The 24193-nt window shown below is 43.9% G+C and overlaps 1 protein-coding gene across 1 annotated transcript in view; it reads left to right on the forward strand.

Annotated features, from left to right (window-relative positions):
- adarb2 (adenosine deaminase RNA specific B2 (inactive)) overlaps nucleotides 1–24193 on the forward strand; it is a 160135-nt gene that overhangs the window by 35544 nt on the left and 100398 nt on the right. The window lies entirely within an intron of this gene.

Here is a 24193-nt window from a genome sequence, read left to right on the forward strand (position 1 = left end):
CAGTCTAATAAAGAGTCCAGCAGTCGATGAGGCCAAAGGATCGGTCCGGTGGATCAGTCCGAGGCATCACCTGCCCTTTATGACCCTCCTTCTTCGGGAAGGAAAAACTCAAAAAACCCAGTGGGAAAAGAGAAACCTCCGGGAGCACCACAGTGAAGGAGAGATCCAGCTCCCAAGGACGGACAGGCTGGAGCCTTGGACAGACGCACATCCATTGGCTGATGGAGAACCACACTGCTCTGCAACTGGTTTTGGGGAAAGTTGACTGTCCACCAACCCAGCCAAACTTGTTCTCCTAGATAGTGCTACATTCCTAGAATACTTTTCTCTTGTAACATAGAAGGTGAAATGGTTAATTTCACCTAGGATTTTTGCTTAAGTTGGACAGATGGAAATCTATTTATTATTATTATTATTATCACAAATACTGATGCAGCGGTGTTTGTGTGTAAAACATCTGTCTGTTACAGCCTTCACAGGCATGTCCTCCATGCTGTTTGCTGCAGGTACAGTAAAATCGACCTGTCATGCCTCTGTTGCCATTAATTGTGGCAGAAATTCCACACACATTTCTGGGCATCACTCCAAGAGACCACATGAAATATGGACAACATTAGCTGCAACCAAACTATAAAAACGACTTGTCTCATAGCCATTTGACTCTGAAGTCTTTAGAGACATTGCAGGTTTGTTGTTACATGTACTCAAGAATAATCGATATTTCTTATTTAAAAAGACTCCCTCAGACTTCTGTACTCCCCAGCAGATCTCACACCTGTTTCATCAGCTCTCAGTTGGCCATTTCACAGATGTGAGTTCGAGCAAGTCCAATCTCATCTTTACATTTATCAATCTAATTGGAAGATCAAGAAAAAATCACAAGAGATCTGTTTACAGGAAATATCTAAACAAAGATTTATGGCTAATAATATCTTCATCTTGTAGTATCTTGTCAGTCATCAGCCATTGCTTCACTTAATCATCAGTGATTTAGCTGATAAAAGCTAGTTTTGATGATTTGATAACAAATGATATCAGATGCAGGGAGAGAGAAACTCAATGAAAACTCAAGGAAAAAAAAACAACCTCAGAGCGACACCACAATAATTAGCATAGCGGGAGAGAGAGGCGCAGTGCGGGAGAGATAATCATAGCGCCTTAATGTCTGCTGAATGCTATTAATCAGCAGCATTACCCATAGTGCCCTGGCTTTTCTTCACACTTATCTCATGGTGCGGGGTGATGATGAGCCCCCCTCCTTGATCCAGAGCCATGTCAGCATGATATGTGGTCTTTGCGGGTCTTAAATGACATTATGTTTAACATATTTGATTTTTTTTCCTGTACTTTCTCCTCTCTATCTGTATTATCGGTGGTCTCTAAGACACACAAACACACACATAGGCCCCATAGGTCCTGAGTATCTTGGAGTAGCAGACAGGCATTACTTCCTAATCTGGATAAGTGGCCCAGTGCTGCTGTACGTGTCGATCTGTTTTCCCACAATGCATGTCTGTGGATGGGTTTAATGGGCCGACGGTAGCTTGGAGGTTAGAGTAACATGGGAGGGTGGTGACCTGAATGGGATCTAAATTGAAACAATGAGAACGGGGACTCACTGGGGTCCCTGAATGTGCCTTGTTTACTTCATTTAGTGTTTTCCTACATTTCCCAGAGTGCATTTCAGGACTCATTTGGACAGGTTCCATTCCATTAAATGAGAATTTTTCGAAAGTAAGAGTAAAAGTGTGATGAGATGTCAGGAGTTTTTCTCTTTTGGCAAAAAAAAAAAAAAAACTCTCTTCAATCCTCTTACTCAGAGCACAGCCTGTTTTCAGACTGCACTGAATTCTGGTCCAAGGAGACCGCTGTCACTGGAAAACCTGACATCCTTTTCCATAATAGATTGCTCCCGCTGTCATTGTTTGTCAGTGCTTAACTGTAGAATGTAGAAAGAAGCCCTTGTTCTTTCATTTCAAGTGACTGACACCAAAACTTGGCTTTCACTGTTGATATTTTATGATCACTAAAACATTTTGTGATATCAGACTCCAGTGCGGCTATGCTGTACGCATCTGAACGTGATGTCATGTTCTCTATGTTTAGTCTAATATCCACAAAGGAGTAGGCACCAAAAAACAAAAAAACAACTGATGCAGTTGAACGTAGAAGTTAAAAATGTTCTACTCGTGAATATATATATACAGACTATATAGACTGACTACATGTGCTTCTTCTACTGCAGCTAAAGCTTTCACCTCATTGCTCCAAACCACCAGCAAGCAATCAAAAATAAGAAAAACGCAGGGTACGCACGGATCAGCAGAGACAAATTCATTAATTAGAAAACACACGTTCCATCTTTGGTGGGAAGTACTATTAAAATGTCATCATGCTTCTCTACTATTGTCAGGCTATCCTGGATATATTCATATAAAGGCAACTGTTGGGGAAAGTTGTATTTTTCCAGCCATGCTATCGGCTCTATGTATGGCAGAGTCAGTCAGACCACCACTTTGGTGCAGTCTGAAATATCTCATCAACTATCTGATGGACTGGCATTAAATGTGTTCTTGTTCTTGGTCCCTAGAGGAGTAATCCAAATTATTTCGGTGATTCCGTGAGTTTTCATCTCACGCCATCGTCAGGTGAAACGTTAAGTTGCCCAATACTTTGGTTCATGACCACATCCCTATAAAACGTATGACATCACCATCAGCCTCAGCTACACTTTGTGTTCAGAGCTCACGAGTGCGATCCAAGCGTTAGCTCGCTAACACGCGAAACTAAAAAACTTGAAATATTACCTGTTAACTTTAACGTTTAGCTCACAGCACTGTTGTGCCTCAATACGGCATCACAGAGCCGCTGGCATGGCCTCCACACTCCAAATACACTGATGTTGCTGTAACTGTTCCCACCTATTTAAACGTGTATATAACCTTCCCTTTCATACTAATACTCACCAATATACTGTATGTCTCCACACAACATGCAAAATCTGTCACCGTAGCAGCTCAGAAAAACACCACAGAATACACGTGGATCAGAGGAAAACTCAAATGTCAACGCAGTCTCGATTAATTGTTATATTATGTTGTCACACTCTTGTGAATATATTCACATAAATATAGTTTTCGGAAACGCTCACTGATTCATATTTATTTAACTGAAATGTTACGCATTTTCTTGAAATGTCACATTGCACCACTTTACCGCTTAATACTTTGTCTTTTTCATTACCTGTTCTGCCCCTCGCTCTCTTCTTTCAGTGGCTCTCCTCCCTTTTCCCTCTCTTTCCTGCAGTCGGAGATTCCTGCAGTGCACCTAGGCCTATCCACCTCTACACATCATTTATCACTATAAACATTGCTCATTACTCCCCGTGCAAATATGTTTATTGTTGTCAGTCACTCATAGGCCATTTATTTAATGTGTTTTCCCTCTCTCTCTTTCTCTCTCTCTCTACTTCTCCGTTCATTGTGCGGAGTGAGTGTATTGTGGGGAAATCAAACACGTATTTAATGATAATGGACTGATGTGCGACTGAATGGAGGGAGATTGGAACAGAACAGCGTGCTGGAAAATCAGATCCCAACATCTCCAAGGTACAAACATAATAGGAAGTCAAAAAGAATGCCTTCGCGCCTCAGCTGTTGTGAATTCTCCTTTTGTCAGTCAGGGCCTGGCCATCTCTGCCATTGTTCCGCTTTTTAGAGAAGGAATTGGATTTTTTTTTTTTCAGTGGTTTTTCTTCCCGTGTCGGCGGCTGACTTCCTTCGCTCACCAATGGGCAGACTTAATTAGGACATTTCTGAGTGATTTATTCACAAAAGGACACTGGCTGTACCTCTGACCAATTCATTTTGAATAGAACAGGACAATGCCTTCCAGAAATTGCTAATGGCATGTCAGGAAAAATAAGCAATCAAGCCGCTGGGCAACAATTTATCAAAATGAATTGAGGTTTTAGATGAACTGCAACCTGTTGGCCTGCATCCTATTGGTTTTTCAATATGCTTTGATCAGTATAATGAAGACTGAGGTTTGTGGAAAAACTACAAATGACTGAACCATAAGTGACAAAGAAAAGGTTTCTGAGATTTCAGCCGTGTCCTTTTCCTCCACAAGGCTTATACTGAGACAGTGTAGTTTGTGCCCATATGACTGTGTATTTGTGCTTATAACCATTCCCTAAAATGACATTTTGACCTTTACCTCACTAAACTGCAAACAGTCGACCATGCTAACCAAGTTAATGCAAGTCATTATGGCATTTTGCCAACGCACACACTCACACATGCACGGCTATCCTCACAAAGGGAAAAGGTCAGCATTTTAATGGCTTTCCTCCCAGTGGTAATCGCCTTTTTGGTTAGCCGTGCAAACTAAATGAAAAGATGTCAGCCCACGTGTGGGGTTAACCTATGCTGCTCCATTTCAATAAGTGACGTGCCATTAGCCTCTCCCTCCACTGTGAGCTCTGCGAAATCGGGTAATCCACTGACTCACTTTGCTGCCCGTCAGTGAGCTCTGGGGGAGGAGATTTCCCCGTTAAACTCTCATTTCATCACCATTATCTCAACATGATTCTTTTCCACCATATGGCTGAAGAGCTCGGAGAATTTGGGGAAGGATGAAGTTTGTCTATGGATATGGAGTCAGCCCATTACATTTTGCTTCGATCAAATGTGCCAAAGTGGTAAGGTTAACTCATGTAAGTCATTATATAACAGTTAAGTGGCTCCTCAGCTGAGGGTAGAAACTCCACAAGTCATGGTCAGAAGTCAAATGGTTGGACTGATTTCGATAATACACAAATTCACTTTCCTGCTTCAAGTGCCAGCTGATAATTAGCTCAACCTAGCAGAAGGACTGGAAACAAGGGGAAACAGCAAAACTGGTTCTGTCCAAAACTTTAAAAAAAAACATCCTACCAGCACCTCTTAAGCTCAATAAATAATAAATGTTATATATGTTGTTTATTTATAACAGAAATGTAAAAAGAACAATACATTGTAGGGAACTAGTCCTTGTCTCAGAGCAGTGACTCCTTCCTCCCCCCACGTTTTACCTTTGGACAGAGCCTGGCTAGTTGCCTCCAGTCTAAACCAAGCAGCCGGTTAGCTTAGCTTAGCATAAGAGTGCAATCAATTTTCTCATCCAACTCTCAGAAAAAGAGAGTAAGTACATTTCCCAAAATGACAATGAATTCTTGCGAAAAAGCGAAACGCTTCCTATGGAACAGACCTTGTGACCAAAAGATTGACACCAAAATTGCATCTGTGACGCAGTAGACGGCTCTGTCCACTGTCTATTATACACAATATGGTAAGTAATGGTTTAGGGGCTACAGTCTAAGTATAAATTAAACAACAGAACCTTGAATGAAGTGTAAGCCTGGAAGTTTTTGTTGTTGTTGTTGACATTTTTGACTTTGTATGGCTGAAAAGTTGAGATGTGGACCGCAGATGCTCTGATGATAATTTTTGAGTTTGCATTTTTTCAGTCCCTCAGTGAAGAGTCTGGGTGCTGCCAGACAACTAAGGCAATATTAATTCCCCAAATCTGCATTCAAGTCTCAGGATGTCGGGGGAAAAAAAGCCTAACTAAAAGGAGTAAATAGACTAAAACAAGTCATCTGAATGTAGCAAAGTGTTCCACTGCTCCCTTCCTGCTGCAGCTAAAGCCCTCCTGATTGGTTTAAGAGTGCACGCTTGCACCGATAATCAGCATAAATCCATGTGGAGAATTTCACAAAGTCCACAAGTGTGCCCTTCAGGGAAGAGAGAGGAGTGACAGAGGGCTCCGTAGTCAATGTTGTTTCCACACTAGCCGCCGCGCGTTACATCCTAATCCTTCCCCCTGGAACCCAGGCAGCGTTAAACTAGCTGGAATGAGTGCCATGCAGGGAGTAAATGGAGGGAGACGACCGTCCACAATGGCCCTGGAAAGTGGCTGCTCTTGTAAACGGGAGGATTAGAGGGAAAGAAATCCTCCTCTCCTCGTGTAGGCGTGCCCACAGAGACAAAGCCCAGTGTTTACACTCTGTCTCTGTACCTATAGTCCTCCAGCCCCAAGTGCACTGTGTGATCATCCAAGTGGAGTTACGGCTAGTACATGAACTATTCATTCCGTTCAATTCTATTGACCTTTACGGCGGCGATTTCAGGACAAGGAAGTGATCCAGCTTGGTTATTTTGTCTGTTAACTTCCTCGTCTAGGCTGGAAGTGGTGTTGAGTACATTGATGTGCTGCTTGTGATCACCCTGTGCCTATATATATATATATATATATATATATAACATAGAGTTATGCACCTGTGCTGATTCTTATTCCCAACATTTTCAGTGCACCCAGCAAACTCTTCCTCTCCCCTTTACTCGCCGGCCACTACATATCAAGCGGGTTGTGGCTAATCATACCACTGGAGCCTTTCATTGTCATATTAACACTTCTTAAGTGAGCGCATTAAGTGGTGGCCCCTGAGGGTCTCTAAGGTGTTCAGAGTACGTGCAGGCTACCATTTGCATTCCACACCTGACTCCCTGATAAATGGGGGAGAGGCTCTCCAGGTAAAATGGACAGGCATGGCTCCAATACCCACAATCCCTTCCTCCCTCTCTCCAGCCAACACTTTACTGAAGCTGCACTCCTTTCTGCTCTGGCCTGTTGCACTTTCTCTCCCTCTTTGCTCCCCCTCCCCACCTTTGCTGCCCGCATTTATCCAACCCTCCGTTTCACGTCTCTCTGTCATTCTTGTCGATTTGATTTTTTTTTACAGAATTTTCATTCTTATACATCCTGCCACTGCTTCTCCCCTGCCCTCTTCTGTTTCTCTCAAATATTAGCACATCCAAATGACCCTGCACTACAATCCCGTGCATGCCCACATGCAGGCTGCAATTTGTTGCATCAATTTGCTTCAAATGGGCGGCGTTTAAGTGATGCAAGAAAGAGGCTGGAGCGTGCACAACATGTGGGAGGCATTGTTGTGTGTCTGTCCCTATATTGGACTCCTGATGGTCTATTTAGAGATCTGTACAGCTAACGAGCATTTCATTTTCAGGTCTTGCAGAGTCTGATGACACATAAATAACGGGGCATTTCATTATGCTAATGTTTGGCTGGAAAAGGTGTGGGCTGAGAGAAGTGAGTGGGAATGTGCCTTGTGTCGTTAGTGTGTGTGTGTGTGTGTGTCTGTGTGGGAGTGTGTGTAAATGTGTGTCAGACAGCAGACTGTGTTTGGTTGATGGAGCCATTCAGTCTCGTAGACACATGCCCCCCAGAAATACCGCCTGGTAATGTCTGCGCTCTTCCAAGGTGTCTGCGGTGGGATGCCAGGCGCCCTCTTTCCTCCCTCTTCTTCACTTTCTATTTCCTGCACAACAAACAGCCATAAACAGCCTCATTTCTAAAATCGAAAAATGTTTCTACACATGAAGCAAACTGTGTTTCCAATCAAAACGGGCCTCAGTATTTTTCTAATGTGGCATCTAATCAGTGATGCTCCTCAACTATTGTCAACAATCCCAAATGTTCAGAGAGTTGCAAAGTATAGTGGAGCGAAACCTCGAACACATGTTCATTAATAACAAGTCTTTGGTGTAAATATGGAAGCTAATCAGACAAACCTCGCCTTATGAGGTAATCAGGAGAGATGTGTGTGCGTATGGGTGCGTTTGTGTGTGTGATCGGGCTCCCAGGTAATTATAGCAGACAGCTGCCATGGCATCCTGGATCAGTCCCACATCAACAAGCCGCAAACACACACTTCGACGTACACTCGCACACACGCACAAAATAGGTCCCGCGTCAACATGGCATCATTATTAGCGGGCTGATGCCCAGATTTGTGTCATTTTATTCAGCGTCTCAGACAAGCCCGAGCAAATTGTGTCTGTGATGCATCCAGAGTGGCTTGTACGAAGATGAGATGCACCTGCCGCGGAGCAAAGCAGAAGGGGCTGTCGAGATAACGGGGAGACAATGATTTCAAAGCTCGCCGCGAAGGTGTGCAGGATGCAGGCGCTGTTATGCTAAACACCCCCTGCCTTGTGTACAATACAGCAGATAAGGGACGTCGTTCAGTCTCACCCGGCCGACGGAGGCTGGAACGCAGGGCGGGATTCTTCCTTCTTTATGCCCGCTTCTTCTCACACCTGATCTTTCCCTTGATGCGCCCTGATCTGTCAAAACACTCCCCTGTCTTTCCTCCCTCTTTCCCCTCTGCTGTCCATCTCTCTCTCTCTCTTTCTAGTCTGTGCTGTTTTTCGCCAGGCTCGGTCTGGTATCATGCCTGCATGCATCATGGACCCGCTAACAAATTACATAGAGTAGCCACTCCGTTTCCCCTCTCACTCAGCTGTCAAGTGGAGCCACTGAAGCATTCTCCCTCCTCTCCTCTCCACTTCCATCCATCCATCCTTCCATCTATCCATCCATCTCGCCATCCAGTCCCCCCCACCCCAGCCCCGACACGCTCCTCTGCCTGCTCACCCTCATGCGCCCCATCCCCCCATTTCCTATACCTGTCCACCCATCAGGACTGCAGAGGAGATCTCTCCCTCCGCTTCATCATCCCCCTTCATTTATCCATCCATCTATCCATCCCTCTCCCATTACTTTATCTCTCCCCCTCCTCAGCTCTCTGTCCTCCCACACGGACACATTAAAGATATCTAGCGAGAGAACATGTCTGCATCTTTAAGGCATGCTATAAAATCCTTCACACATGCTGTTCATCTTGAGCTGTCCAGATAATTTCAGGTTTAAAACAATGTAGTCCGTCTGATCTTCATATGTCAAAAGGCCTCTGTTTCATCCCAAAAGATGTGTGATGTGATAATCAGGGTAAAAAGACATAAAATACTGCACCTTCTCAAAGAGTACAAGCAGTTTAATAGAGTGAGCAGATGCCAAACTCTTGTTCTGCCTCAATAATAACCTTTTTCATGCCCTGGTGGCAGCAGGAGGTGAGTAAGCACCTTAGTCATCAAGCACTCACTCACTTGTAATAACTTTTAACAAACTTATGATTTATTTACAGGCGATTAGGCCGCAGTGTCTTGAAGTCATGAAAGAAATCTAGTAAGCACAGCGATGTATAGAAGTTTCATTCGGAGCTTTAGCATGGTTTGCTGTTCTTGGCAGAAATATGGGTAGTTTTCCTCACTTCAACTTCAGATTGGTGATCAGAGTAATCACAAAACACCTCATACATACATCTCTACTACACTCTTTATTTTGAATGTGTGATTTCATGTGAAGATAATCGTTTGAATGTGGAAATAACAATGCACATTTTCACTCCATAGTTTTGCATTTACAGAAATAGTTGTGTAAAGATTGAAAACAGGGTCCGGACCTTGCTATCTCACCTCCGCACAGCAAAGTGGGTGTGAATGTCGAATTATCCGTTTCGGAAAGTTCAAGAAATGGTCGCGCGCACACCTCCAAGTTCATCCTCTGAAAGGTGGTGGGAGGAGGGGGTTTCTGCAGTGTTATTAATGATGCATACTGGAGCTATACTTCAGATGAAATGCTTGTCAAGTCCTCAAGAAGCGTCTAAAACTCCCTCCGTCTCACCCCTCTGTTGAGGTTGGGATCAGACGGCCAAGGCCACTCTAAAGCTCTCATTTTTATTCATACTACTACCTCTGTCACTGTAGTGTGCACAAACAACCAACCATCAACCATGAACACCTTGGAGGAGGTGCCATTATGACTATTTGAACCATAATTGTGACAATTGTGAGTTTAGATAGCTAGCCAGCTAACAAAAGTGTCCATCAGCTACCACAAACACACTGATGACTTGAATGGATCCACAATGAGTGAGACATGAAACCACTTTCTTATTGTTGATTTAATGTAAAAGGGATAATGAAGGCTAATTACTTCAGCTGCCTGTACCATAGTGACAACACGCTGTAAGCCAGAAATGGCATCGCAGAACAATTCCAGAGGATATTTTTTTTATATATATCAGAAAGCTATCAGGCTCATCCTTTATTCATTCAGTATGTAGTATGTTCACTGATCAGCATTAATACTGGGCTAATAATAGGCTACTCAGAAGCGGGTGTTTTGTTTGATTACCTGTTCGGGGATTTGTTATTCGATGGAGCGGACATGTGGGCAGTGAGCCCGGCTGTCTGGCCTGACACTCAGACATCAGCGCTAAACATGGTGAGCTCTGCCAGTCTGTCTTCATGGCTGCAGAGGCGCAAGACACGGCTGTGATTAATAGGCTGACGGTGGAGCCCCTGACCTCTGAAGGTCGCCAGGTTGTTTCTTGTTTGACTAGCCACATGAACACACACACACACACACACACACACACACACACACACAGTCTAACGCACCACTGCCTCTGCACCAATTCCACAGAGACAATATTATGTGTATTTACTGGCCACTGAGAACCTTTGAATATCTGAGTCTCATGTTTGCTGGTGTTGCTTATTTTTTATTGGCATGTCACGGCGTCATAATACTTCCCCTGCCAAATGACTTGTGACCTAGTGGAGGGCATAAATAACCACCATGGTGTACTTGAAACTGAAGCTTATACTGTATTTCACAGACAGCCATTAATTGGCGCGTCTCCACGTCCTCTTCTGCTGAGAGATGATGAGGAAGATGAAGGCCAGACTATTTTTCCCATAAGTCATAGCAGCAGAGCCATCTGGTCTGAGTCATCATACCTAATGTCCTCCTCAACCTTTACTGACCTTGGTGGCAGTCAAATAGAGCCCATCCCACCCCCACCCACCTATGATATCGAAGGTGCTCCTCTCCTTTACCACTTCCTTAATAGAGCTGCCCCATTGATATGCATTGCTTTCCACCGGAGAGCAGGTCTTCCTCTCTTGGTGCTGGTGGGTGGAGTGGCGCGGGTCGCGACCCCCAAAGGCAGGGACAGAATGGGAAGGAAGCATATGGTTTCACACTCAGAGATGTGTTTTACTACATGAGTTGAATGCTCAGATAACTGTGCTTGGTTTTAGCCAAGTCCAAGATTTGTTGGTTTTTTTTTTGGAGTTTCTGTATCTCATTAGTTTCTGAGGATCCCAATGGGAAACAAACCTGCTACTCTAACCCGGTGTGAAGCTCGTGCTCTCCACTGGCCCAAATGTCTTGAATTACCAAAAAGTAAATTTTCTTCACAGAAGGCTCCCTTTTCATTGTGGTAGTGTACATTTGAATCCTGTCCAGGCTAACTTCTGAAATGGCGCTTAATGGCACATGTGTATGTGCGAGGAATGCAGAGGTGTGTTCACCTGTGTGTAATCAGAGGCAGATTGTAGTTTGCCCTGGGGATCCAGTGGTAAAGTTGGCAGCTAAATACAGCCTGAGGGGCTCCTCTCACTTCACCGCCCCGAGGGATCACTCACAGTACTCCTTCTTTTTGGTGCAGCAGTAGCAAAGGGCAGAGTCACTGCCATAAGCGCAATGAGAGCATGGCATGTGTTTTACCACTGCTTTACATCATTATTTCAACTGCTGGACACATGTATCCTGTTTGTATGTATTAGAGAAATATATTATATTTGAAACTTAAGGAAAATTTCAAAATTTAAGGAATTTACGCCGTTCACACCATTTACATTTTCACACATAGCAAGACTGACATGTAGTTAAGCTTTGAGCTGCAGATAGAACTCATCTTTTGCTCGTGTGTATAAAGTTCTATGCGCCACAAAGCAAGAGTTTTCTCAAACAAATAAAAAGAAAGAAGAAAAGTTTAGTCTTACTTCTATTTATTATACCAGTTCAGGTTATTCAAATTTTTTGACTGACAGATTCAACAGTACAAGTAACTACAAAGTTAGGTTTTTACTAAGGATGCAATTCAAGGCTGCAAAAAAAAAGATCAGTCTGATGTTGTCCTCGCCTCTTCTCCGCCCCCAAATGTACCTCCTCTTTTTTGCCAGGAGAAGCCGAGATTATCACAGTCACTGTCTAAGCTCTGAATGTGGTCAGCGTCTTCAAAGTGCTTTTGCTGAAGTGTGCAAGTTACAAGCAAACCCAGTAGATGCACCATTAAAACATTCAGCGACTAACCACTCAGAAACCTGAATACATCTTCCTTTCTCAAATGACAGCTCATAGTTCATAGAAAATAGCCCTAAAGGAATGTTTTTATGTCAGTAACTCATTTTTCGAACATTACAGGTTGCAGATTATTTTGTTAGTATTTATTTTTGCCTGTTCTGATGCACACAGAGTAAATGCATTTTAGAGACATGTAGAGGCTGCTTAGGTCTCTTTAGTTTGTCATTGGTCCTGGTCTCACTTTTTCACGGTAGTCAACTTAACAGCCAAATTAAGAACGGTAGTGATTAAAAATGCTACACATAGCACTATTAAAAGAAGCTCAGAGGTGTGAAAGTAACACCTCGTGGCCAACGCGGTGAACTCCCCGAAGACCTGGCTTCTCCAGAAGCACACTCCTACTGAGCGAGCTAAATATGTACGCCACTGACAGCATCCGAATATCTCAAATTGCCCAGTGTTCCCTGTTGTCCCAAGATGGCCGAGCCCGTTTTGTGCTGAGCTGCAGCTGCAGGTAGTAATTACTGATTAGGCCGTGGAAAGTGGGGACAAATGCACTGTATAATCAGAGAGCCCGTCGACAGTGGGAGCCCTTCACAATGGCTTGTAATTAACAAGATAATTGGCGAGAGATGGCAAAGATTTCCGAGTTCTTCCTTATTTGCATGTCATTTTGCACAGAGTTCTTTATGACTTCTTTTTTCATCTGTGAAGGTTGAGTTGGTAATGATACTGTGTCCTGTGGCGTGACTCGCTGGTGCTGTGGACTCAAACGGCGAGCGTGCAGCCGGAGAGAGAAGGGAAGCGGCGTGTGTTTCGTGCACCTGTACGCTCGCAACACCCAGCATTTGCTTTGTGGAGCAATCCAGACTCATTTTCTAAACAAGTGTTCTTTCCACCGCTGCTCATCGCATTTGGATGCGGCGTGTGCAGTGTGCAACAAGCCTTTTCAAGCTTCAGTTTATCCTGTAAGAAAGCCCTAGAAGGCTGTTCCTACATCAGGGTTCCTTCTTTCAGCCCCTGAGGACATCTCTCCATATGTATTCATTAGTGTTATTCTTACAGTAACTCCAGTAATGAGTACTCAGGCGGCTTCCTTTCGAACACCGTTCAGTACATCACACACTCAGATAGGAAGATGTTTATCGCTCCTTTTCCAATTATATTTCTCCAGATTAAGGTGTCGCCGTGGCACTTGTTTCCTTGACAACGCCGTCGTTATTTCACCCTTCTTCCAAGTACCCTTAATCTGAGCGGATATGAAAACTCTTCATGTGTATTTTTCCCCAGTTAGCCACACTAGTGCTCTCTGTCCAACCTCTTAATCCTTCATCACGGGGTTCTTTTTTGAGTGACTTAAATGGGAAGTGTGGTTGATGCTTTATTTTTCTCTTGCTCTCTCCTTCTCATGTTCTGATCCCACCCCCCACACCACCACCACCACCCACCCACCCATTGTGAGTCTGAAGGGGCTCCCTGTTGAATTTCATACATGGCAATGGCTCTTACTGTGTCGGATTAAAAAAGAGCATAGACGCCACAAACAAACACGGCGTTTATTAGATTTTGTGTCATTGAAAACAGAAGAGAGAGAGAGAAAAAAAGGCTCTACCTCAGTAAATTGATGAAGTATGAAGGGTGTTAATAATGTATAAGGTTTTCAAAATTCAATTTCGAAAATGTGCGCCGTTGGAAGAAGGAAAAAAACAGAGCGACATAGAACAGAGTGTATATTTGACAGGTGACATGATTCTTTTTCGTGTAATTGATTTGCTTTGCCATTTGTTTCCCCCTTTTTTCCATCTTTTGTGGAGCATAGGAGGCAGCTAGAGTGATAGATGAACCTGATGGAGTTCATTTTTCCCTCCACACCGCTGGGTAGCCTCCAGTGCAATGAACAGTGGTGCTTTCCTGCACAGGTTATGTCAGAATAATAATGTTCCTCACTTACTAAACATGTGTCTCCCACTGTATGTGGATTTCCTGCCTGCGTGGCATTTAGATTTTTTTTTTATACAGAAGATATGGCATGAACAGGAAGAATAGAAAATCTTTTTTTCCAGTAGGTTGACCTTTCAGATGATTAAATGCTCTTTTGTGACGTTTTGTCAATGACACAATGTTTAATTACACATTATATTTATTGCGAACTATGTCAAAAGCATTAGCAATACTAATTATAGTCTTTCTTCCTTTTTTTTCATGTCTCTCATGATGTCACCTGCATCAGGTAAGGCCTGTCTACCCACACAAGAGTGCCTGTCAGTGTGTGTGTGTGTGTGTGTGTGTGTGCGCGTTTGTGTTTACTGTACATGTTTTTCATCATGTCTGACATTCGAGTCAGCCGCTGACCTCTCACTAACAGGCCAAGGGACCCGTGTGCACACTCTCCCTGACACAGACCTCCCCTCATTCTGAAACACAGGTCAGCTGCATGTTGTCATACATCACGCGCATGCCGATGTGTTTGTCAGCTGCCGAGAATGATATACCCATAAAGCAGGCAGGGTATGTATCACTGTCTGCAAGAAGTGTGTAATGCACAGTTTGCTTGTGCGTTCTGACTCAAGCATTATCCTCAAGGTTGGTCTCATTTGACGTTGAATCATCTGCTCAGTCACTGGTGCTTGGTATTAACGCCTCTCACTTTCTGAAGAAGTAGTTTGGGCCTACAGTAGCAGCACACCCGCAGCTCTGAACAGATCGAGCACTTTGACAATTAAGACTGAAATAGCACAATGGCAATTGTTCACACCCATTGTAATTCTGTTTTGTCAAACTGCACGCCTGTAGGTGATAGCCTTGCTGTCTTTGATTTCTCCCTTTCAGTCAATGTTTTTTTTTTTTTTCCCTCTCTTCCCTTCGTCTGCTTTTTCCTCCCGAATACTCATTCAATTTTTACTGCTGTATGAGACTGTGAACAGCTTGCGGGGCGGGAGCGCAGTAATTACCACGGTTATGTCAGGCGGAGCTGAGGAACGTAGCCTGGGGAGGAGAAAGGCCACTGTGCGGTGATGGCCCACCGAAATTAATGGAGAATTGGAAATGAATCAATAGCTAATGAAAATGTGTGTTCACTCTATTACTGCTTTTATGACGGCTGTAGCCTCGGGCGGGGTGCTTTGTCACCCGACTACACAGCCAGTGGTGGCGCCCATCTATGTCTCACTCGCTCTCTCTCATCATATTCATCTCTCTTTCGCTCGCCTCTCTGTGATGCTGCGTGCTTCTCTGAGCTTCCTCCTGCTCTCAGTCTCTCGTTTTCTCTTTGGTCACTAATTAATTAAGGCATGCAAAAGGTTTCATTTCATGTTTAGACGGAACAGATGATTGTTTGGTCACTGTGAAATGTTAAAGATGTTTGGCTTGTATTGAGAAAAGCCACATCTCTGTCTCTGCAGAATCGCTGCATTTATTTGACAGTTTGCTGAGACCAGCCTGCCAAGTCACTGACAACAGTGATGCCACACAAGCTTGACAGAAGCAGGCTTCTCCATTCTGACTGTCGGACTGTCGATTTTGAAATGACATATTCGGAAATTCTGAAATGGCGTGAGATGATTTTACCGTAGCTAGCTAGCTAATTACAATACATGCTTGGTATCGTGCTAAAAGACTGGAGCTACAGCAAAGAAGTCGGTATCCTCGCCAGGTGATGATCAGTATAGAAGATGTGCACCCAGAGAAACATTGCCTCTGTACTGCAGGGTAATCATACTGAGCCCTACCTAACATAACCTAACATTACACATAATACAGTATGATTAGGAAAACTTAGGATCAGACAGTTATTACAGGTCAAGCTCATGTTAAAGCAGATTAAAAACATTATTTCACTCCTTGCTTTGGCTCTTTTGTGTCTGGTTTTGGAAAAAGGCTAAAAACAGAGACATCACCCTCCAAGCTCTTGAGGTACAGAGTATCAGCTCATGTTAGAGCCCCATGGACCCCAATTTGGAGAAATCCAAAGCTTGACATGCCTAAGCTGTGATTGAACAATCTGTAGCTGGGAGAGGAGGTTAGCGAATGGACAGACATAGTCGGTGGGTTTTTAAATCCCGTCACGATAAGTTCAGGATATAAACTTCTTAGTCTTTTTTTTTTTTTACATTCGAACCATCTCTAAGGGATCATCTGCGAAATAAAAACCGTCACATTTCTGACTTCAGTGGACAATCAGAGTGTCCAGGAAGAAAAAGAGGTACATGAACAGAGGAGGGAAGCTTTTTATGTCACTTATCCAGGTTGTACAGGGACACAGAGCTCAGTGCACATTAGCTGACTGCTCCCCCAGGATTCACAGATCATTTCTCTTCCCTGACATGGTGCAAGCAGCACTGCCCTGGGGTGGCTGACGGAGCATAACATCGCCCCTGTTTGTGTGAGCGCATGTGTGTGTTGCCAAGGGGCCCAAACCTCAACCCATCAGCACCTCCCGCAGACTGCGAACCCTCAGGGCCCCCTGCCTTTCAAGTTAGCTGCCTCACTTTGTTAACATGCTGTATCATACTGTAGATAAACGCAAACTACATTTTCACACAGTTGCCATGGACACCATTGAATGTATCAGCACTACGAACTCTGCCTTAAGACCCTGCAGCTGTGTCGACTGTAAGACGGTGGAACACAGCGTTGGCTCATTGCTGAGCATTCGGCCAGACAATTAAACGTGTTTTATTGTTCCGGAGAGGTGCAAGTTCTTTCTATGAATCGGGGCAATTCATCATGTTGGAAGTCAGTTCACGTACAGAGCACCTTGTGGTATTCATTTAAATTCATTTAAAAGTAATCAATTTATTGACAAATTGCTGGAAATCAATTTGTGTTCCCTGCGGTGCCAGCCAGCTCACTATTGCTGCCGCCTGCTGAAAATCTCATTTTTTGAAATACTCAAACTGTCAGTGACACATCGTTGTTCTGTTATGCAAGATTTTTTTTTTTTTTATCAATCTTTAAGTCTAACCTAATCTGTAACCAACAGCTGCTTTGCCCTTCTATTTCTCTGATTTACAGAATACAATAGTTCTTCATGAATAAATGAATATTTGATTTTTAAAGACATTTCTGATAAATGTTCTGTTTAATGAAACGACCACAAACGTACACGAATGGAGCATTATTCCACCACAGGGGCACAGGTCACAGTGGTCTTAATGGGAACTTGGAAGGGACTATTTACACATTGCAAAGAGGAAAGTAGCACCATCCAAAGACAGGTTAGGCAGGTGAGGTTAATTGGTGATTCTAAATTGCCCGTAGGTGTGAGAGTGAATGGTTGTCTGTCTCTATGTGACAACCCTGCGATTGACTGACGACCAGTTCATGGTGTACCCCGCCTCTGGATAAGTTCTATAGATGATGGATGGATGGATGGAGGAAAGTAGGAGGTGGTTTAGTGCAGATTTTTTGACCCCTATTCGACCCCTCATCTACAGTACAGAAGCTCAAACTTCATCAACTAAAATCAAAGGAGAGTCTATCACTGCACTTTGACAGGGGATGTGAGACTGAACGCAAAGCAGTCATCAAGGGAAAACCAAAGCAGGTCAATGTAAGGATTCCAACGGATCATGCACAGATTTGCTTTAGGCAGTGAGGCAAAGCTGCATCCTCTTGATGCTTCAGCTTAAGTAAAACAGTGTGAATGTCTGGAATTTGACGGACTCTTCTGCACCAGCATCAAGACAGGAGGAAAGAGAAGAACTTGACTATACTCAACCGTCCCTGCTCTTCTAAGTAGAAGTTTCACTGGTCTTAAATGGCAAAATGGACGTTTGGTGCTTCATGTGGTGTAGTTCGATGTTAAGGACGGAGTCTCAGCCGACACATCTGCTCCATTAGCATGCTGGTCGCTGGTAGGAGTCGAGGCATCTCAGGGGTCAAGAGTCCCTCAAGTGATGAAATTAACCATTCACTGATGTTCCAGGAGAGAGAGCGGGATAGGGGGAGAGGGGGACAGGTGTGGGGGGGTGGGTTAGCTGCCTTATCATGCCACAGAAGCCTGCAATCATCCTTGGAGGGAGATTAGTGAGCAGACCAGTGAGCCTGTGAATACCCTTCACTGCCTGAGCAGGTGGCCTCCCATACCAAGTACAGCACATTAATCCAGTCTGTTAACAAATAAGCAGCCCGGCTAATAGAGCACTGCCAGGGGCTTATGTTTCCACCATTACGGGGAGATTCGTTTAATTTGTCTCGGCTTTGGACAGAGAGAGGGGACGGAAGGAAGGAAAGAAGAGCGATAGAAAGTGGGATCAAATGAGGGAGGACAACAGGGATTGACGGAGAAAGAAGGGGGGAGGGGGGGGGACGAAGGAGAGCTGAAGGGAAAAAAGTAGCTGAAAAAGTGCCCAGCTTGGCGAGCGAGAGCGGGACTTAAATGGTGGGTTTGTGTAGTCAGCAGTATCACACACAGCCTGCTGTTCCCCGTGAATGTTTGTCTGGCTTGTTGTCAATCAAAAATTGTGTTAAGTGAACTGCACATAATGTGTTTGGAAAGAGCCCAACAGACTTGTTCTCCAAATATTACAAATGGTCCCATGGTGTTTGTATTTTAGAAGAAAAATGATCACTACCGACACATATACATGCACACAAACTATTCGGAGTCGTTAACTTCATGAATCTGGTTAAAAACAGGGACTGTAGGGAAATTCTGGGGTGGTGGGGGTTGTATGTTTCAGCCTTATTAATAATTTCTTTATAGTTCTTTATAGTAATTTTAACAGAATAATAAAACAGAATAGTCCTCAAAAAGTCAAAGAAGTTTCGGCCTGTACATGTGGCAAAGTCCATCTTCATGATCACCACACGCACTAAAGCCATCAGCTCTCCCTCCCCTGCTCTCCAAGTCCAGACTACCCCCCCCCCTCCATTCAGTAAAAATAGAACCTAAATAACCCTCTCCCTTTTCCTTTGACCTCGCCTCCTCTCTTCAAATTAATATAAAGTCCGGCCTGTACCGTGTCTGATCTCAAAAGGTGCTCTGCTAATTTGAGCGATCAATAGTTTATTTGTGGATGTGTCCTGTGCCACGTCGAGGATCTGTGAGACAGCGTTTTTCCCCTCTGTTTCCTTTTACTCCAGGAGCAGCCATACTCAATAATGGGGCCCACTGACATGCGTTCAGCAGTAATGATCACCTCCAGGGGTTTTCCCTTAGTTTGTCTCAATGACGGACGCCCCCGAGGACAAATCAATAACCAGCCCACTGTTGCTACACAGCTGACCATTTTCATCTCAAATTTCCTCTTTTGTTTGGTTGTATGCTTCCGACCCGCCGCTCAGGGACACTTTCCCTCTCATCTGGGTTCTCTCTTCTTCTCCTGTTTTCTCTCTGACAAAACATCTGAACAAACAGCCGTTTCCTTGAAGTTGTCTTTTGAGGCTGCATAAAGACACCAGCAACTGTCTGAATGAGCAGCTAAATGTCGGAATGAATAGAACCAAACGCACTGCAGCAAACGCTTATATTACCATTCATGCCAGGGGGCTGTTTTGGCTTATGAGGGTGCAATACTCCTCTCCTAATCACTTTAGCTCAATAGTGATAATGTTTTGATTCATCCTCCAGTTTCTAAAGGCAATTGAAACTAATTTTCTTTCACTACTGTTGTATTCTATTACAGTAAACCTCTTTGCTGCCACTGTACATTTACAACTGCATTGTTTGAATATTGCATTATTAAAAACTTATAAAATAATTTTAGAGCTGAAAGTAATGTAGTCATGCGTTTCAAACTAGCTTGATTTTCAAAGTCAGAGCCGCATTTTCAGTCCGCAAACGTATTTAATTTTCCATCGGTTTTGAGTTGAAAGGAACAAAGTGACAGCAACGTTCTCATTTTTCGGAAGAATTTCTGTCCAGGCTCTTTTAGCAATTAGTTGTGGGCTTGTCGTTGATTAGTAATTTCTTTCAGGGCCAAAGTGGGACGGTCTGAAGGCCTCTCGTAAATCCCCTCGTCTTCATCAAGCCTTATTTTCTACTAATGAGGTTTATTAGATTACAACTCTACCTCACACGTTTCACAAAGGATTAAATTGGCAGAACTCTGCGGTGAATATGTTTTTATAATACACCCGTAATGAGTGAAAGTTAAGGAAATTTGAGGCGCTAAGCAGGAATAAGTCATTGGACATGCTGAACTAGGCCGGGAGGGCCAGAACGCTCAAAGAGGCGCGTAATGCTGTCGGATAGCTCTTAAATGAAAGTGACGTGACAGCGCTAATGAGACGGCTTCACATTACGTGTGACTCCTGCCTGAGGGACGCATTAAAGCTGACTTAATGAGAGGAGATATTGTACACAGGCACTTTTGTAGTTGAGCGATGAGACCGCCGGCCTTGCTTCTGAGGTACAAGCCACCACGGCAAGCAAGTGGTTTGTTAGAGTAGCTGACAGGTTGAGCAACAGGGAGTGCACTGGCTAAATGTTCACTGCTGTAACTGAGGCAACGGGGTGAGAGCAGGTCAGGGTTTTTTTTTTTTTTTTTTCAATCCTCATTATTAAAGTCACTAAAATACTTAAAAATAGAAATCCTGCATGTTGTGTCTGGAAAGGAATTCAGATTAACATTTGTGTGATATCAGTGTTGACAAAACGTTATAACTGCCGTCTTGAAGCCCTACAATACTTCATACGTGGTCAGAAAGGTCATGCAGTATGTTTTATTGGATAGATATAGAACATGTACGTAATATCACACCCTCCACTGATGGTGAGATTGCATGGATTACTAGGTGAAAGACCAGTATGAGCTGCCCGTCCCTCTTCAGTGGGACACCACTGACAACAATGATCATGCACACTGCAGTACAGTTCTACAGTACTGACCAAGTGGCCTCTTAGTCTTGATGAATTGCATTTTAACATTTTAATTTGTGTCTTAGCTGCTTTCATCAACTGAAAAATCAACCGCTTTCAGTGCTTACACGTCAGCTGACATGTCAGTTGCTCTCATGGATTAGACGCTCACTGAGGTTTCAGGTGCTTTCATCTCTCTAGCTGACAGTGTATCCGCTTTCAGCTCTGACTGTTCATCTGTAATTTGTGAATAATTATGTATGTCGACATATGCTATGCCTTAATCGTATCTCTAATTTTATAACTACTTATTAAAGTCTTGGCATCGTTGGTTCATTATCGACATGGCTTTATGGCTTGTTGCAGCTACTCTTCCAGTGAGCCCAGTCTTTACAGAGAGTATTGATACACGTAGGAGTGACGCCGGGGAGGGAGCGTCAACTGTGGGTGATGCAACCACGTTCAACGTGTTGACACCCTGCTCCGGTCAGGCCTCAGTCGTTGTCTGGGTGACTGATGGATCTCCAGCATCTATTGACTGGAAAAGAAGAGGGGAGACAAGAAAAGTGAGGGTCCCTGGTAGGTGTGTGTGTGTGTGTGTGTGTGTGTGTGTGTGTGTGTGTGTGTGTGTGTGTGTGTGTGTGTGTGTGTGTGTGTGTGTGTGTGTGTGTGTGTGTGTGTGTGTGTGTGTGTGTGTGTGTGTGTGTGTGTGTGTGTGTGTGTGTGTGTGTGTGAAGGAGGGGGCTATGATTGTCTGTCCAACTATCCACAAGACACAAGTCACACCTCATTAGTAGGTAGTGGAAAAGAGAATGGCAGTTATGTCTGCCGTGAAAGCACAGTCTCTCGCACACAAACACACACACACGTTGACACACACACACACTTCTACCCCAATTACCCCTATACTGTCCCTTGAGCTGACGGGTTGAGTTATGCTGACAGGCACCCCTCTAGTAAGTGGGGGGAGGAAGTCAAAAGGGAGGGAGGGGAGGAAGGAGTGGAGAAGAAGAGAAGTGATGGAAGGGTGAAAGCTGGGGGAGTTCAGAGATGGGAGGAGAACAGAGGAGGGAGAATAGACAGAGAGGGGAAAACCACATCACGCGGCGCGAGGCAGAATGAAACATGTCTCCCTGTCACCTGCCACACACTGTAAATGGATGGCCCCTGCAATCTTGCCATCAGCGACTTATCTCTGCGGCCCGAGAGTGGGGAAAAAGGGGGAGCGAAAAGAAGAGAAGGAAGCTAGAAGATGGTAGAGAAGAGTTTCCACCGCCGCAAACTCGCCGTAATTTGTTACAATTTCTAAAGACAAATATGACAGGATGGAATTACTCTGCCACTACTGAGGCAGTCATTTGCAAATGCCATAAAGTGCAGGTATAAATCTCCTACCCAGATCCACTTAATCTGAGGCGTCTGGGCTCTTCAGGAGCCATCTTGTCAAGCATGTGTTCACAGTAAAAGGCCTCTCCAGTTCTTTGTTTAAAATAGAACCATTGTGCAGTAGCGATAGAAGTGGCTGATGCTTTCTTTTTATGCCGAAAACAGGTGGAACACCCGGGAGGCCTCAAGGTGATTTTGACAGATGTCCTGAAATCATCTTGAAATCATCCAAAGTTTTGTCACATGACTCATACAGCTAACAACTCCAACTTTCAGAAGGAGAAAAGACGTTATACATGCTTTTACTCATTGCATGGCTTACGTCAATACATTAGAAATCGTCATTTTGTGTTATTGGCATAGCGACAGACTTGACACTTGAGCCAGTGTTAATATGAGTCACATAAATGAGCTATGGAGATGTAAAAGTTCTGAGACTCACTCCAGACTTAACATCCAAAGACAGCTGACATGAGTTGAGAAAGCAAAGTTGAGAGCAGAACATTCCCATTTTGATGTGGTCAAATCCTGGAATGGCAAAAAAAACACCTTAACCCTTCGGAGTCTAGGACCGCCACACGGCGTCAAAGTCACATGTCGCACGTTTGAAAACGTAAAGCTGTGACACAAGCACGCAGGTGCTCAATTCAAAGACTGTTGGAAAGCGGACACTTCAAACTTTTTACAAGTGGTTGAATTTTGTCGATCGGCCTATTAAGACTAAATTTATGAAGAGCCGAAGTCGCCCACTACAGCTCTTCTACAAGTTAGAAGATGCTGAATCTGGGGAAGAACGTTCTGATTCTGAGGAAGACTCCTTTCAGAGGATGAAGTGGATGCTGCGCGTGAAGACGAACGAGAGGAGGTGTCCACGCAGACCCCCGCTCCTCCAAAGATCCAACTAGTTCTTACTCGGATTTTGTGTTTCTTTTGCACTTTTACATACAGTGTGTCCATATATTATGTCAAAATAAATAAATACTTGTAGAATCACATAGGTGAGGTTGTGCTGAAAAGAAAGACACAAAGAAAGGCAGTTTTACCCCAGACTCTGAAGGGTTAAGGTCCATTAAAGTGTCGTGGGGCTTTCAGTCCTACCACATGATCTTCATCAGCAGATATAGTTTGCTCAGTTGTGAATATTTAAACTTGTTCTGGGCTTGTCTTAAACAAAGGCATGCCAAATAAAGTGCTGTTAAATGGGCAGAAAAATTCCCACCCGACACAATGACTACTTTTTAGTGCCTTTACATCAGTTCAATTGAGAAAGACACCTGCGTTCAATTTCTGTTTGTCCACATGTTTCATTTTTCTCGTCTGCAGTTGAGCAATTAGCAGCACTTCTGTCGCCGTCGTTAGCTGTCTGTGGTCGTGTCGTAGTTAACATTTCACACGCATTGTAATAGACAAAACACAACAGTGCAGGTGCTCACATTCGAGGCATTAACAACAGCGATGAAAGATGATCACACAGCATACAGTATTATCAGCGCATCAGACAGTGAGTGATGAGTACAGTCACTGCCTTAATTTATGCATTGCTACTCCGTCTTGTCACTGCTGTTCAGCTCGAAGGATTTTACTTCCACCATAAGGAAGGCAGGATGGAGAGAGAGAGTGAGGGAGGGAGAGAAAAAAATAACAGCGGCAAGCGTGGATTTTCTACTTCCTCTCTGACCAAATCCCACCATTTCAGGAGATTAACCTCGGCATGCGATAAATGTTCGACTTCTTCTTCCCTTCCAATTTCCTTGGAGCTAGAAACTCCAGAAGCCAGCGCGGCATGTAAGATAAAAAATGATCACCTAATTCACTCAAGCACAAAATACATTTCTGGAGAGAGAAGGAAAAAGCGGACAGAAGAGAGAGAGAAAAAGAAGGAGTGTGTCACCAGTGCACTACCTGACTCCATCGTTCAGAATTCTCCTCAATCAGTTATTATTA

The sequence above is a fragment of the Pempheris klunzingeri genome, chromosome 21 (genome assembly GCF_042242105.1).
Source record: "Pempheris klunzingeri isolate RE-2024b chromosome 21, fPemKlu1.hap1, whole genome shotgun sequence".
NCBI lineage: Eukaryota > Metazoa > Chordata > Actinopteri > Acropomatiformes > Pempheridae > Pempheris > Pempheris klunzingeri.